This window comes from Cnephaeus nilssonii, assembly GCF_951640355.1.
Source record: "Cnephaeus nilssonii genome assembly, chromosome: 7".
Taxonomy (NCBI): Eukaryota; Metazoa; Chordata; class Mammalia; order Chiroptera; family Vespertilionidae; genus Cnephaeus; species Cnephaeus nilssonii.
Window position 1 is genome coordinate 48,102,164 of NC_137078.1, and position 17,260 is coordinate 48,119,423.

Genomic DNA, 17,260 nt, shown 5'->3' on the forward strand with positions numbered 1-17,260 from the left:
TTCACATCCTCTCTTCACCACAAGGAGGAGGACAGTCACTTTATTCCCATTTCTGTGGAAGGACTGATTAACCTTGTCCGTCTCAAGAGTTCACCTGGCCAGAGGGCCGAGGTCCTGTAAGAACATGGCGACCTCTGTCTATTCGGGTCCCTCCCAGAGAGGGGAGGTCACAGGAGCCAGCCGGTCACCATGACTAGTATTTCCTTCTGAGGCTTGTTCAACACGTCTAATGCTTCAACAGGCACTTAATTAGCACTTGTTGTATGCAGGACCTGGAAATTCTTGTGACCGTTCTCCCTCCATGAGGTGGAGTCTGCATTCCCCTCCCTTGAATGTGGGCGGGCCTGCATGATGGAACTCTGATAAATGGGATGTGACCGAGTAATGCTGCTGACTTCCAAAGCTTGGCCTGAAAGGCGATCCAGCAGCAGCCTGGCGCTCTCAGGACACTTGCTCTTGGAGCCCAGCCACCTGGAGAAGCCAGGTATGTGTGTGCTGGCCCACAGTCCTACTGGGCCCAGGCACCAGTCCAAGCCACCTCCAGAGATGGAGGGAGGGAGGCTCCAGGCGTGTCCTGACTGCAGCCACAGGAGAGCTCCCCATGCGAGAAGCACCGCGTGGATCCCTGGAATGGTAAGAAATAATAATTTGAAAAAAATTGGGTTTTTACTCATGAAGTTTAGGCTGGTTTTTGTATAGGAGTCGTTACTGAAATACTGTGTTAATATGTTACCCGTCTAGTAGATGCTCTGAGGGATACAAAGAGACAGGATTCTTTTTGAAAGCATAACAAATTCTTGAAAGACACACTTGAAGATAACTAATTATATAGCAGAAAATGACAAGTGCCATGTAAGGGCACAGAATAGGGATTTTTAAAGGAACTATTAGTATTTTTAATTGCTATATAAACACATTATTACATTGTACTTACTGTCAGGGGAAGTGGCAGAGAAGGCTGTAAGAAAGAAGTGGCCTTTGAGCAACCAGATCAGATTTCTTTCTTCCTTCCCCTCTCATCACCCGCTATTGCACATCCCAAATTATAAATTTTCTTCAGGCCTGTCCCTCCAAGTCAGCCTTTGCTGCCATCAGAGGAATATGCTTTGTAATCTGAAAGTTAAGTTGGGGGAAGGTGACCACCTCTACTTCCTGCTCTACGTCCTACAAATTTACCGACCCCCCCCCCCTGTTATCCCTGCCCCCACCCATTTGGTCACAGAGTTTGAGTTATGAATCCCACCCCTTGTTCTGGCATGGTGCCTCTCTTCTGGTCCAGCATCTCCCTTCGCATAGACGTGCTTTCCCTTTCATTCTATAAAAGGTTCAAGCTTTCTCGTCTTAAAAACTTTGGAAACCCTATGTCCACTTTTATTTATTTATTTATTTAAATTTCTTTATTGATTAAGGTATCACATATTTGTCCTCATCCCCCCATTCCCATCCCACACCCCTCCCCACGCATGCCCCCACCCCCCTGTTGTCCTTAACCACTGGTTAGGCTCATATGCATGCACACAAGTCCTTTGGTTGATCTCTCCCCTATATCCCCGCCCTCCCCTACCCTCCCTCTGAGGCCCAACAGTCTGATCCATGCCTCCTTGTTTCTGGGTCTGTTCTTGTTTATCAGTCTATATTGTTCATCATTTCCCCTAGATGAGTGAGATCATGTGCTACTAGAAATACACTTATAAGAACCGAAAATGAGACAAGCAATAATGGTTATGCTGAAAGGCAAATGAATCAGTCTGTAGTGAGTTTCTTTCTGGGCCAACAGTTCTTTTGAGACCAAATTTCAATGTCAAACAGTTCCTTATGTGCACATGTCAGCAATGATATTTCAGTTCTGGATGGTGGACAAATGGTGGAATGCAGGTCCGACCCTCTCTGGTTTGGTCCTGGGCAACCTGCAGTGACGCACAGCTGCTGACTGCTAGTATGGCAAGGCGACGTCAGCGTCTTCCATCTCTGGACTATTTCTCTTCTGTCTTCATGGCTGGAGTAGTCCTGTCGATTCCTCTCTGTTGCCGGAATCCACATGGTCTCGGAGTTGTTTTCAGAAAATATACAAACATATTCTTGACCAAAAGTTTAAATGCTAATATAGAAATGCCATATAGAGCTCCCTTTTACTTCATTTCCTGGTCTTATTTTGCGTGAATGGGCAGCTTTCACTGACTTGGCTTCCTTACCTTGTGTTCATTCGCGAACCTTTTTGTGAAGCGACCTGCACCCACCGCTCACCTGCAATGATTTTTTTGTACTGATATCAAAGGTCTAACTGCCAAATCCGATGGGGTTTTCTCCGCCTGTGTGGTCCTTCTCTCTCCTTAATGTTTAATAAGTAACAATTGCTGGTTACTCCCACTGTTGCCTGCATGGCCCCGCCCCGCCCCGCCCCGCCCGGGGCTTTCTTCCCTAGACTCATCTTCTCCAGGTGCTCCTCTCCCGATGTTCTGCACAGTCCTGACCTAAACTCTCCAACTTCAACTCCCCGTCTGTGGTTTCCACTATTACCTCTACCTCATTTGCAGCCCAATTTCGATATCTTCATTTCTCTCTTGAATTCCAGAAGGGCCCCTTTGTGCTTGAAAGGCCCACAGAAATCTCAGACTCGGCATACCCAACACTGAACTTAACACCGTTCATTATCACCTCGTTACCCAGCTCTTCTCTCTTTTTCTTACTTTAGATTCTGAATCCTCTCTGAATGGGTACAGACTGTGCAGAATATCTGTGCCCCATGCAAATGTTCGCCAGAGCATTCTGCCAACGAAGCTCTTAATCATCAGGTGGGCAAAACGCCACACTCTGTGCGTGTCAGTTGGCTTCTTCTGCCAGCCATCCCTGTGCTTGTTCCATGGGTCCACGAGAAACAGTGGGTGAAGGCTCGGCGTGGGCTCGACAGGTTGGATTTCTCTTACCAAGGCTGCTCTGGCTACTGCTGCTGCTGGGCGCCCAGTTTAGCAACAGCAGAGACCCACATTCACTCTCGGCCACTAACGGGGCTGGTGCCTCCCTTCCCCAGGGTGCGGGTCTGCTACATGGACTACCACAGAGCGGGCAGAAGTTTGTCCACACTGAGGGAGATATATTCTGGGTATGGATTCCTATTCCCTGCTCTTTAAACTTCTGCTAGCATTACCCTCTGTGAGCTCACACAAACCTGTACCTACCATCATGGCATTCTGCAAAGTATTGCGTCTGATCGAGCACTCATGTCACAGCGGGGAAGTGCAGCGGCGAGCGAATGTCCATGGAATCAATCACATTTACCCCCCCCCCTCCCCTCCGAGACCTGGCAGTGGCTGGCCCCATTCAACATGGACTGGCTTAGTATGTGATGTCAGTCTTCTGGCCAGACTTTGATTGATACACCCCCTCCCAGACAAGATGGTATTAACGGGTAAGATTCTTGACCACAGTCATTTAAATTGTTCAGATTATGCCTCTGGGTTAAGGGGAAGTCCTCTTCCCTGCCAGAGGCCAGGGCAAAGGACTGGACCCCCTTCTCGCCACCTTCCCCTAGTTCCGCAGCCTTCCCTGGGAGACTCCCGCTGAGGTTGAGAGGTGGAGGGAGTGCCTCCTTCTGGCAGTCCATGCGGAAGCTGGCCCGGGTGACACACACCTGGAAGCCACCCGCCGAGAGTCCTGTCGACTCTGTTTAAAAACCCTGGATTCTTCTAGCTTTAGGCAGCTTTCCGTCCTCCTTGCAGTGAATACAAGAAATGGAAGGATTCAGGCAACAAGGTTTCTTGTAACCCTGCCAAGAATGGAGATGGATCAAAAGAGGAAAAAAGCATGTTAGAGGCAGACTGTAAATATTCTTGTTCAGTTAGTTACAAAAGTGCCTACAGATTAAGAAGCCTGAATAGAACAGTGATGAAGAGCCTGAGCTTCACAGTTCTGTTGCTTGTCAGCTTGATAAATGCACATTATACAAGGAAACGAGTAATTAAAATTATAAATAAGAAAAAGCACACAACAATAAAACTAAAGGTTGGGGAGAAATATTAAGGCTGAAGTAAGAGAAATAAAATCAAAGGAATAAATATAATGTATCAAACAGGTTAAAAAACAAAACCAGAAGTTCAGAAATTATAAAGTATAACTAGGTAAAATGGGGTAAAAGAAATAAAATTTTAGGTGTTAAAATCAGAAGCTAGAATTTCAAGTATATAGTTGTGAGTAAAGCTAAAGTAGAAAAGGGAAACAAAGATGTTTTAAAGTGAAAGCAATGGAAGGGAAATTTAAATGGAATATAAAGAGCAAACCAGGTAGCTGAAACAATTTATTTTAAAGGAAGATTAAAATGAAGCTAAAACTAGTCAAAGAAATGTGACGTTCTCTAAGTGCTAAACCTTTAGAGACTGGAACACACTCAAAGTGAATGTAGGAGACAAGAGATGAACAATCTAAAACATGGGAAGAGCAAACAATTTTTTAAGAAAGCAAATTACCTGCTTTTTAGAGACACCTGGCCTTTGTTATTGTTACTGTCCCTGTAACTGATTCTGGAGGTCAGATTCCCTGCAGAGCAGCCCTGGGGGTCCTCTAGGCCGGCAGCTAAAGGTGGCAGGCAGCTCCATGCTGAGCCTCTCTCGGAGGCCCCGGTGTCTACATGGCTTTCAATGCAATACCTTGAAGAGCTGGGCATGGAGACCGGATGGGAAGATACGGGCCCGGCGTGGCCCAGCCCTGCTGTCTGCCTCGGCTCTGTGAGCAGCCCTGGGGACCTGCCGTTCCACAATTGCCTAGAAGCCCGGCACTCATTCCGCACCTACATCTGCCTGCTACAGAGCTCCCGGTGCTCAGGGCATTGTGTCCCCTTTGCCCGTCTTCACGTCGCCGGCTGCAGCTCCGGCACTCACACTGTTTTGTAATATTTCTGGCCTCAGTTAGAAAGCAAATCAGTGGTTTTCAGACTTTTGGGCTACCACCCACAGCAAGAAATACATTTCACATTGGGACTCAGTACATATATGTATGCATATATCTGTGTGAGTAAACAAGGCGTTTTACAAAATAAGTCCCTTAATGTCACACACTGTTTCCATTCTTCTGTGTTCTGTATTGTAGAGTCATCCCAGGTGGGAGCGGATCAGGGGTTTTCACAAATATTTCACTCCCATTGGCACTAAGAAGTACATTTTACAGTGTGATCTAATGCACATATATGTTTATGTACCTATACAATTAAAAAGTTTTATAAAGCAATACTGACTCTTTAGTGCACCCTTTAATTTTCTCTTCTACTATACTATAATTTAGTGGATGGATTCTGGGTAATATCTGGCTATATTTGCATCTCTAAGCCTCCTGCCAACCAGGCGGTGGTTCTCCACACTCTCATTAGAGAACCACACTCTCATCGGAGAGCCACAGCCAAGCAAAATGTCCAGAGGGAGGTGGATTATTACAAACATCACTGTACTGACACTGCACTTGGCTGCTCCCTGGTGCTGATCTACTCTATACATTGCCTTTTATCCCTCCCATATTTGTCAAGTGTGGATGCCTTCTCTGTGGATGGCACAGCCTCTGTCTCTGAGGCATTTACAGGTGGGATGCGGAGGCTGGACTGTGGGGAAGAGAGCTCCACTCCAGGGGAGTTCCAGAGCTGTTACTGAATTGCGAGTATTGGTGGGATACCCATTTTTTGAAAATGACAGAAAATCCAACACAACTATGCTTAGATTTAAAAAAATATTTATTTACATAGTTAATTGTTCAGAAGAAGTTTGTCTTCAGGCTCAGCTTGATCCAGCACTCAATGCTATTCTTAGATCTCTCTCTCAGATCTACTTTCCGTGAGGGCTCCATGCCTAAGGCGATTCTCCTGTGGCAGCAAATAGGGCGTTAGCACTCTCAGACTCTAAAGCACTGTGAGCTGGGGGAGTGTGTACCCCTGCGTAGGGTCATGTTTCCATCCCTGAACCAATTGTGTGTGTGTGTGTGTGTGTGTGTGTGTGTGTGTAACACGGGATGTGCTGGTAGGTTTAAGCCAGTCAGGGCCTGCTCCTGGAGCGGTGCGTAGAGCTAAGCCCCCAGAAGCCACATGGTTACGAGTGGAAGGGGTTATTTTTCAAAGACAATATGTGGCACTTTGGCCTAAAATGTGGGAACTGGAAGCGGGACTGCCAATGGCAGGTATTTACTCCACTGAACCTTGCAGGCTGTGTGGGGACAGAGGGGACAACTGTGGTGGGAAGGCTTGTCACTAGATGGGACACACGCAGCACTCGAGGCGCCAGGAGTGGCAGAGTGAAGCCCGGAGCCACCATCAACCACCGGATGTGGCCAGAGCTTCCCGACGCCCCTGGCGGCGCCGTGAGAGATGGTGCTAGAGCCCATGAGGGAGGCCAGGCTGCGGGATGCGGACTAACTCAGCAGCTGGTCAGGCTTCAGGGGCAGGTGCTGAGCAAAATCAGTCCAGCGGACCCTTGAACAACCCGGGTTTGAACTGTGAGGGTCCACTAATAAGCGAGTGGTTTTCAATAAACACAGTAAATGCATAACATTTTCTTTTCTCTAGCGTACTTTATTGTAAGAATACAATATGTAATATATATAATATAATATAAAATGTGTGTTAATAATTGACTTTGTGTTATCAGTAAGGCTTCCTGTCAACAGTGGGCTATTAGTAAAGTTTTGGAGGGGACTCAAAAGTTATACAAAGATTTCCGACTGTGCGGGAGGTTGGAGCCCCTACTCTCTGCACTGTTCAAAGGTCAGCTGTAGTTTATGAGTCGCCCTGTGCACTGGGGACAGAATGAATCAGAGAAAGGCAACCTGGAAGGCCATGTAGTCCAGGCCAGAGTTGAATGAGTGCCTCACAGGGAGAGAGGAGAGGAATCGGTGCGAAAGCTCTGTGCTCCTTTATCTCATCACCCTGTGCAATGAGCTTTCAATTTTGTTGACTTATGCAAAGGAGTTGACCTATTTCACTGGTTTCCAGCAGAGATAAGATAATTCCTGAAAACTTTATTTTCAAAAGGGAAGAAACCACCTGTTGGGGAAAAGACATAAACCCATTGCTACATGACTCACAATACAAATCTATCCCATCAAATGGTTAGATTACTTTGAAGACTTTTCTAACTCACCAGCCAGGCTCCAGAGGCTGCCCTGGTCACACTTCCCATCCCCCCACCCCACAGAGCCTTTGGGTCCCACTGTCCCGTGTCAGCATTACACGTCCACACCCCACCAACCACAAGATTATGAGCCAGAGGACAGGGACCTCTTCCTGTTGACTGAAATAATTTACCGTTCCCTCTCTCCCTTTCCCAAACTCCTCTACTTGGTTTCAAGCATCGTGATAGGTGTTGGAGATACAGAGATGAATCCCAGCTACACCTGAACCCCAGGAGCCCCCGTCTCCCGTGGGGAGTGAGACAGTTAACAAAAGCCGGGAGAGACCACCGAACGGAACACAGTGGGAAGAGAGGTCAGCTCCAGCGGAAGACCAGGAAATGCTCCATCAGCGGAACACAGGAGTCTTAGAAGACCCGGTGCAGAGAAGGTGGGCCGGAGGAAGGAAAGCATGGCGTGGGGAGCACTTCCTGGGCAGGTAGATGTTTTAACAAGGGGAGGCCAGGCAAACTTTGACTTCCTAAGTCTCCACAGACATACTAGCCACTGCTTTCAGAGCAGGCCCCGAGGACCTCTGCTGGGACCGAGTCCTCGTGGACAGGAGCTTTTCATGTGTTCTTATTTAATTCTCACTGCAGCGCTGTACCAAAGACACAATACGAGAGCCCCAGCTTTACAGAAAAGGGAGGGTTAGCAGAGTGAGAGGCACACGGCTGGGAAGGGGGCAGAGAGTGGGCCTGTGAGATGGACTGGCTCACCCGCCTTTCACTCCACCGAGTGCACAGCCACCCTGCTCTCCGCTTGCAGTAACTCTGTCCTCTTGGAGTTGAATCAGATTGGAAAACTGGGCCCCCTCTTCCGCCCTCAGCTGTTTAACTTCTTCACTTTATTTGCCAAAATCAGGCCGAGACCACACACGTACACACACACACACACACACACACACACACACACACACACACACGGCAATAGTGATGATTAATTTAAGGGGAAAGATATTTGGTATTAAGGATACAGGTTTATTATTATTAAAATAAGTCAAATAAGATTTGTTTCTCTCTCGATTGGAGTCATGTGGAATTATGCCGAGAACAAGGAGTAACCTTGTACAAACCGAAACACTGATACTTAAAGTTATTTCTCTTTAAAAAATAGTTTTAGTAGAAAAAAGTGTTTTTTTTAACATTCCTAGAACCTCTTAAAGCATTGTTTTACCCATATGACTTCCATGCTTAGCAAACTTCAGTGATACACTGCTAACATCACCAAATTCACACTTTCAACTTGGAATTTCAGGCCCAGGATAATTTTACTACAGCCTCTATTTCCAGTTTGATTTCTAAGCTCTCTTATCCAACCCCTGTGGAGTTCCTCCTTTTGTATCCGAGCTCACTTCTCTCCCCTTACCTTTAGCTTTGGTCCCGCTTCCTCCGTGGAAACTGTTGCTATTGACAATCCTGTCTCTGTTGAAAATACTTGACAGAAATCCAAAGACTTCTGAGGATCAGCTTCCCTATTGTGCGGACGGTGGGAATGAATCCTTGCCAGTGAGCTGTCTGTGATCTTCTCTGACCCTGTGAGTGAGCCTGCCTCCCCTCTCGATCTCTTCTTATTAGATACAGAAGGGACAGTTCTAGTCTCATGAAGGGTTTAGTTGGGTGGGCCATTTGGGAGCCATCAAACCCGCACCTTGTTACCACCTCAAAGTAGGACAATAAGATGCGATAATGGAAAGGTAGTGCATAAAAAAATCAAGGTAACCCTCCCCAATACCCTGTTTCATCCTATCCCTTACTAAAAACGCCAGGCCAGATGCTCACATCCCTCTTGAAATCCAGGGAAGGAATGAGGCAGACAGGTGGGTCGGAGAGGTGGAAGGAGGTGGTGTGACAAAAGGAAGAGAGGAAGCTGAACACCACAGCAGCATACTGCCGAGAAGGGTCACCCTGGAAGTCAGCCAAGAGTCACAAAAAAAGGAATTTGAAAATTCTGTTTTAATGGAGGAACCTAAGAGAGAGAACACAGTGGTCTCCAAGTGCCGATTTAGTTTATTTTTTTAGGTTTGTGACAGGCCAGGGGGATGATATAGACAGAGCCTTTGCATTTCCATCACATGTTTGCTAAAGGCTCCCGTTGTAAAAAAAAGAAAAAAAAGGCGGGGGGGTGGGTGAAATCTGTGAAAGAACAAATTCCAGGTAGATCAGTTCCATCCAAATCAGGGGCTTTCTCTTATCCTGCACGGAAGCCGTGGCTGAAAAACCATCTCCCAAATAATATTCTTATCAACTTTACACTTGGAACAAACAATAAGAGATTAGATGTGTGAGCGATGACAATTAAAATTGTTTTGACAGGCTGACACCAGAAAAATTAAATTTCGCATAGATAAATGTTAAGTTCCTTATTTAGGTTGTTTTCCCCCCTGAGGTTGATACGGTTTGGTATGCAGGAGTATAGGAAGATGCTACTGGGAATTGTAGTTGTTCCTATGACAACTTTCCTATTTTAAAATCCATTTAAAATATTTTAAAATGCCATATATAATTATTTTATATTTTGTTCCTGATAACTAATTAAAATATACAAAGTGTGGTTAGTTATTTCTGTCGAATCTCCCCTAGGGTGGCATATTTCCTTGAGTGTTTTGTGATTTGATATGGATTACTAGAGGCCTGGTGCATGGATTCGTGCACTGGTGGGGTCCCTTGGCTTGGCCTATGCCCTCTCGCAATCCAGGACCCCTCAGGGAATGTCAGAGAGCTGATTTCAGCTCAATCCCCACAGGCCAGGATGAGGGACCCCACCAGTGCATCCGTGCTTTGGGCCTCTGGTATGCATATAAGATCTTTGGTTAATCTCTTCCTGCCCTTCACCCTCCCGCTTTTCCTCTGAGATTCATCAGTCTGTTTCATGTTTCCATGTCTGTGGTTTCCGCTCCTGCATTGAGCGTCTTCCTCCTGGTGGTCAGTGCATGTCATAGCTACCGGCCAGTCTGCCAGTTGCTTAGGCTTTTATATATATAGATATAGTTACATGTTCAATAAGGAGTCTACAAAGAAATGTTCTACAAAAAAAAAAAAAAAAAAGAATAGAAATATAGGTTTGGGCCAAAGAATACTGCTCTGAATTGTTGAGTTTGTCTGGGTTAGACTGCATTAAATAACAGATTAGACAAGATAAGAGACAATTAGTGAATTGAGGAATAGAATTAAATAATTTACCTTGAATGTGGCACACAAAGACAAAGAGGTGAAAAATATAAAAGAACTAGTGGCCCAGTGCATGAAATTTGTGCACGGGGGATTCCTTCAGCTCAGCTTGCACCCTCTCCAATCGGGGACCCTATAGGGGATTCCCACTGCCGGCAGTCAGACATCCCTCTCACAATCTGGGACTGCTGGATCCTAACTGCTCACCTGCCTGCCTGCTTGATCACCCCTAACTGCCTCTGCCTGCCTGCCTGATTGCCCCTAACCTCTCTGCCTGCCTGCCTGATCGCCCCTAACTACCCTCCCCTGCCGGCCTTATCTTGCCCCCAACTGTTCTCCCCTGCTGGCCTGATCTTGCCCCCAACTGCCCTCCCCTGCCGGCCTGGTTGCTCCCAACTGCCCTCCCATGCTGGCCTCTTCTCTCCCAGTCTCTGTCTCTCTTTGTTTTTCTCAGCAGTCCTCCAGGTCTCCCTGCCTCCCTGTCTCCCTCTTCCTCTTTGCCAGCTGGGAGGGGCCAGGGCCAGTCAGGGCTGCTCCACCCTCTGCCCGGCCTCCCTTCCATCCGTGCCTCTTCAGGCCCAGTGTGTTTTGTGTCCATCTCTCCATCCCAGTCTCGCCTAGTCTCTGTCTCTCTGTTTTTCTCAGCAGTCCTCCAGGCCTCCCTGCCTCCCTGGCTCCCTCTTCCTCTTTGCCAGCTGGGAGGGGGCGGGGCCAGTGGGGGCCGCTCCACCCTCTGCCTGCCCTCCCTTCCATCCAGGCCTCTTCAGGCCCAGTCTGTTTTGTTTCCTCATTCTGAGAGAGGCTCCGAGAGCAAGCTGGGAGGGAGGGAAAGAAAGGGAGAAAAGGCTGTGAGCTGGTGGGCACTGTGTGTGTCTGTGCGTGTGTGCAGTTGTGAGTGAGTGTGAGTGCCGGCCCTGCCTCTCCTGTCCCCATCTCTGCTATCACAAATCTCCACCCACCAGAGCCTGCTGTGTGCACAGCCTGGGCGTTAGGTCAAGTCTCTGGTTGTTGTGGATGTGATGGACCCAGGGTTTTTATATATCAGGATAATTAAAAGCATGAAAGATAAATCAGAAGATCTATTATGTATCTAATATTAGTACAAAAAACCCCCACAGAGAATAAAGGGAATGTAGGAAAGATAATCAGTGAAAAGATAATGGCTAATAATTTTCTATTATTAATAAAAATGGCTATATATATATATATATATATATATATATATATATATATATGTAGTAACTTGTTTATCTAGCAAAGTAAGTAAAGAAAATTCATGTGTAGGCATATCGTGGCATAACTTCAGGACTCCATTAACAGCAACAAGATTGTATAAGCAGCCAGAGCTGAACAGAGTAATAATAGTAAATGATAGAAGACTTGTCAGCAACAACATAAATCAGGAGACTGTGTGGAACAATATCTTTAAAGAGGTGAGAGGAAATCACTCTTAACCTAGAACTTTATGTCTAAAAATCAAGGATGAAATAGACCTTTTTAGGCATATGGATCAGCTATGTTTTCCCTACAAATAAATCTTCACCAATGGAACTCTTAAAGGATTTACAAAAAATACAAAGAAACCCATATAAAGTTTGTGATATGCCGAAAGGAATGTAGAGCATAGAAATAAGTAAAGAAGTATACATTTATATATACATTTTAAGTTTTTAATGAAAGTTGTATCTAAGATTGTCTTACTCCTACATCTTCTCAATTGTTTCTCCTTGTATTTGCCTTTTTCCTTTCCTACTAGGTGAGATTTGGCTTTAACTTCAAGGGTCTTTTTGCGCCTCTGTCCAGCTTTAGTCTAGTGATAACCAGCTTGCTGGGGCGAATGCCCACATGGAAAGTTGTACCGTTAGCTTTCTCCTGTTGCACTCTGTCAGTGTGGATGACATATTTCTTCCTGTAAACCTGAGCTGCTTTGCCAATTTGCTGCCCTTTGTAAATGTCCTTGAACAACCTGAACTTCATCACTCTTTTGGATGGGCATGGATCGAATATCGTACTTCTGTCTCAGCTCTTTGGAACGAGGAGAAGACATCATCTTCCCGAGAATGTGGGAAGGTGCACTAAAATGCCTTTTATGGTTCTTGCTCCAGTCAGAAGTCACAAAGGGATTGAACTTCATTTTGACATCTTGACCCCTCTCCCTGGCTGCTGCTCAGCCACCGAAAGAGTATGGGACCTCGAGGTTGAGAGCCACCGTGCCCGTGAATGGATGGCTCCAGATTACACACGCTTTCCCATCAAATCCTTGCCCTCAACACATTTATATTTTCAATTTTTTAAAATAAATTTAAACTACATATGTTATATGAAATGAAAATGATTTCTTATGTGTGGCATTGAAAATGAGGCAGATGGAAATAGACTGTACGTAGGGAGTTTATGATTGAGAATTTGAGGGTTCTAAGGTCTGATTATTCAGGCAGGGAGAAAAAAATTACAATTATTGATTAATCATAGAATTTCTTAAGTATATAACTTCCAAACTAATAATAAAAAGGTGGAACAACAGTAATAGTAATAACTATACAAAGTTGAAACAGAGAGGCAATAAAAGAAAGAAAAACTTAAAGAAGAATGAGTGGAAATTGCAAAGTGAGATCATAGTAACAAGTCTAAATATATCATTAATTCCCCCAAATTGGAAATGAACTTAACTCCCTATAAAAGAAATTGTCAAATTTGAAAAAGAAAAAAATGTTGTTGTTTATGAGAAAGGCCTAAAATATAAGGACATGAAAGGTTGAAAGTAAAAAAAGAAAAAAGAAAGATATTCCTCCAAAAATAGTAACCAAAAGAACTCTGGCAGAAAAATACAGACTTTGGGAAAAAAGCAATTAGGGGTAAAAGTGGTTAATACCAAATTATAAAAATTAATTTCCCAGGAAGATAAAGCAATTATAAACTTGTATGTTCCTCAAAATAGTTATAGCAAAATATTTGTAGATTTATGGAAGGATAGAGAATTTCAAAATACTTCACTATTATTATTTGACCAAGCAGACTAAAATATTAATTATTGCTATTTATAAGAGCAACAATTTAAATAAAAAGACAAAACACAAAAAAGCTGTAAAAGGATACAAAAGAATATAGATATCCCAACATTAACAAAATCAAAGCAAATGTAGCTATATTAATACCAGGCAAAAGAGACTTTAAGAAATGAGGTATTACTAAAGACAATAAATGACATGTCATAGTAACACGTCAACAGGAAGATATGACAATTCTAAATACGTATGTACCTAATGACACATTTTGAAAATATAAGGCAAAAGTTTACAGACTAAAAAAGAAATAGAAAAATTTGCAATAATAATTTTAGATTTCAATACACCCATCTCAGTAACTGATAGAATAGCAGGAAAAAAATAGTAAGTATATAAAAGATTTGGGCCACACTAGCAATGAACTTGACTTAATTGATTTAAAGAATACTATGCACAGCCATGACAAAAATATCCACTTTTTTTAAGTACACATGGAATATTAATCGAAATAGACAAGATATGGGCCATAAAACAAATCTCAATAAATTTCAAAAACTGAAATCATGCAGCTTATGATCTTTGACCACAATGGAATTAAATTAGAAAATAGTAGTCAGAATATTTCTATAAATTCCTACTTATTTGGAAATTAAGCAACACACATATAAATAACCAATGCATTAATGAAAAAACACATAATGGAAATCAGAAAATATTTTAAACTGAATGATAATATGATTCAACACATTTAAAACTTGTAGGGTGATGCTAAAGCAGAATTTAGAGAAACATTTATAGCTCTAAATGCATATATTACACAAGACAAGAAGAATGGTTGAAGAATCAATGGTCTAAACCTCTACTTCAAGAAACTAAAACATGAACAGTAAATTTAACTGAAGAAAGGAGAGGGTGAAAATCATAAAAATAAAAAATTTAAGGACACATTAAACAAAAGACAAGAGCCCTCTGGTAAATTATAATGAGAAAAAGAGATATACTACATATCCTATAGAAATTAAAAAGAGACTTATAAAAAACTTTATTCAATTTAGATTAAATGGAAAATTTACTAAAAAACACAATAAACAATTGACCCAAGAGGAACTAGAACTCTGAATAGCTCTATATGTATTAAAGATATTTAATCTATAATTAAAAAATCTCTTCACACAGAAAATTAGAGTTCTAAATGCCTTCAATTTTTCCAAACACTTTAGAAAGAAATAATACCAAAATTACACAAATGCTTTTAGAAAATAAAAACGAGGAAACAATTCCTAATTTATTAATGACACCAGCATAACTTTTATACCAAAACTTGACCAAGTTATATAAGAAAAATTATATCAAGCTATTTCATGAACAATAATGTAAAAATCCTCAAAAAATATTAGCACTCAAATGCAATAATATAGAGAAAGGATATTACATCATGAGGTTTAGTAGTATTCAAGTAACGCAAGTTTGTATTACCTTTTGAAAATCATGTAATTTACCACAGTTACAGAATAAGGGAGAAAATCTATATGCTTATTATAATAGACTAGAGGCCCGGTGCACAAAATTCGTGCACGGAGGGGGGTTGTCCCTCAGCCCAGCCTGTACCCTCTCCAATCTGGGACCCCTCGAGGGATGTCCGACTGCCCAGTGGGATCGGGCCTAAACGGGCAGTCGGACATCCCTCTCAAAATCCAGGACTGCTGGCTCCCAACTGCTTGCCTGCCTGCCTTCCTGATTGCCCCTAACCGCTTCTGCCTGCCAGCCTGATCACCCCCTAACCACTCTGCTGCCAGCCTGTTTGCCCCCAACTTCCCTCCTCTGCTGGCCTGGTCACCCCTAACTGCCCTCTCCTGCAGGGTTGATCACCTCCAACTGCCCTCCCTTGCAGGCCTGGTCCCTCTCAACTGCCCTCCCTTGCAGGCCAGGTGCCTCCCAACTGCCCTCTCCTGCTGGCCATCTTGTGGTGGCCATCATGTGTCCACATGGGGGCAGGATCTTTGACCACATGGGGGCAGCTATATTGTGTGTTGCAGTGATGATCAATCTGCATATTATTCTTTTATTAGATAGGATAGAGGCCTGGTACAGGGGTGGGGGCCAGCTGGTTTGCCCTGAAGGGTGTCCCTGATCAGGGTGGGGTTCCCTTGGGGCATGGGGCAGCCTGAGTGAGGGGCCTGTGGTGGTTTTCAGGCCAGCCACACCCCTGGCAACCCAAGTGGAGGCCCTGGTATCTTGAATTTATTTTCCTTCTACAATTGAAACTTTGTAGCCTGGAGCGGAGCCAAGCCTGGGGCTCCCTCCTCGGCTGGCAGCCATTTGTGTTGGGGTTATAATTGAAACTTTGTAGCCTTAAGTGGAGGCCTGGGCCCGGCCAGGGTGTGCGGAAAGCTTTGCTTCCCCTGTTGCCGGCGGCAACCCTGGCCTGCTCTCTCAAGCTCCAATCTGCCACCATTTGTTTGAATTTATTTACCTTCTATAATTGAAACTTTGTAGCTTGAGTGGAGGCTTAGGCCTGGCAAGGGCAGGTGGAAAGCTTGGCTTCCTCTGTTACCTAGGAAACCTTGCTCTCTGTGGCTGTAGCCATCTTGGTTTGGTTAATTTGCATACTCGCTCTGATTGGATGGTGGGTGTGGCTTGTGGGTGTGTCGGAGTTATGGTCAATTTGCATATTTGTCTATTATTAGGTAGGATGCACAGTAAGCATTTACTTTAATCCAAAAACACACTAAAGATACAAATTCTTAGCAAACTAGGAATAGAAGGAAATGCCCTTCATCTAATTAAGTGTATCTACCAAAAGCCTACAACTAACGTCATTTTTTGGTGAAATATTAAACAATTTTCCTCAAGGTTGGGAAGAAAATAGAGATGACTGCTCTTCAATTCTAATCAACACTGCACTAGGAGTCTTACTTAATAAGAATATGAAATATTACTATAATAAGAAAATTAAAAATATAAGATTGGAAAGAAAGGACTAAACCTGTCAGTTTTCACAAAAATAGGAAGAAAAGAATTCACAAACTTTTCAAATCCTAGAGTTCATTTAGTGGTTATTCTGGATATAAGATTAACATAAAAATTAAATTTTTCTATACTAATAACAAATAGGTAGAAAATTAAGTTGAACAAAAATTATTTAAAATTTGCACCAAACAAACCTATCAAATACAAGTACCTAAGAATATATATTTTAATAGAATAAGAATGTGGAAAGCCTCTACATGGAAAACTTCAAATTGAGTTCATGAATTGAAAGACTTGATACTGTTAAATTGTCAATTCTCCCCAAAATGATTCTTATAATCAATTCAATCTCAATAGAAATCCCAGCATGTTTTATTAAATGTGGAAGGTGCTAACTCTGATTCTAAAATCGTATGTGGGAATACAAAGTGCCAAGAATAATTACAGCAATATTGAAGATTAATAAGCTGGATACTTCCCACTGCTAGGTATAAAGACTTATGCAGTTACTAGAGGCCCAGTGCATGAAATTCGTACATGAGTAGGGTCCCTAGCCACCCCCACCCCATGCTCAGCGCCCACACCGGGCTCCTCCTGCTGGCCCCTGATCCCCTGTCTGCCGGCAGCCCTGCTCCCGCCGCCGCCACTCCCACATGCTGATGGCGCTGGCCCTACTTGCACCCACTGATGGCATGGAGCGATTGGGGCCAGCACCAGCAGTGAGTGCGAGTGAGGGCTGCTGCCCTGATCACCCCTCAGGAGCAGGGGGAGGTGGAGAAGCCCTCAGGGGTGATGGGGGCTGGCAGCCACCGCTCACACCCTCTGATGGAACTGAGTGATAAGGGCTGGTGCCGGCAGCAGGTGCGAATGGGGCTGGGGGCGGCAGCAGGTGCAAGCGCTGGGTGGGACTGTGGCGCCCTGGAGCAAAGATTTTCAGGAACCACCAGAGGTTTGCCCTGCCTTGGTCTGATGCACCTC

The 17,260-nt window shown here is 44.0% G+C and overlaps 1 pseudogene across 1 annotated transcript; it reads right to left on the bottom strand.

The window, feature by feature from the left end:
* Positions 1-3,689: 3,689 nt before the first annotated feature.
* Positions 3,690-12,441, bottom strand: LOC307103464 (large ribosomal subunit protein uL24-like; annotated as a pseudogene). The gene is made up of 2 exons: positions 12,015-12,441; positions 3,690-3,763 (listed from the first exon to the last, which is right to left on the bottom strand). The product of its transcript is annotated as a large ribosomal subunit protein uL24-like (transcript).
* Positions 12,442-17,260: the final 4,819 nt, after the last annotated feature.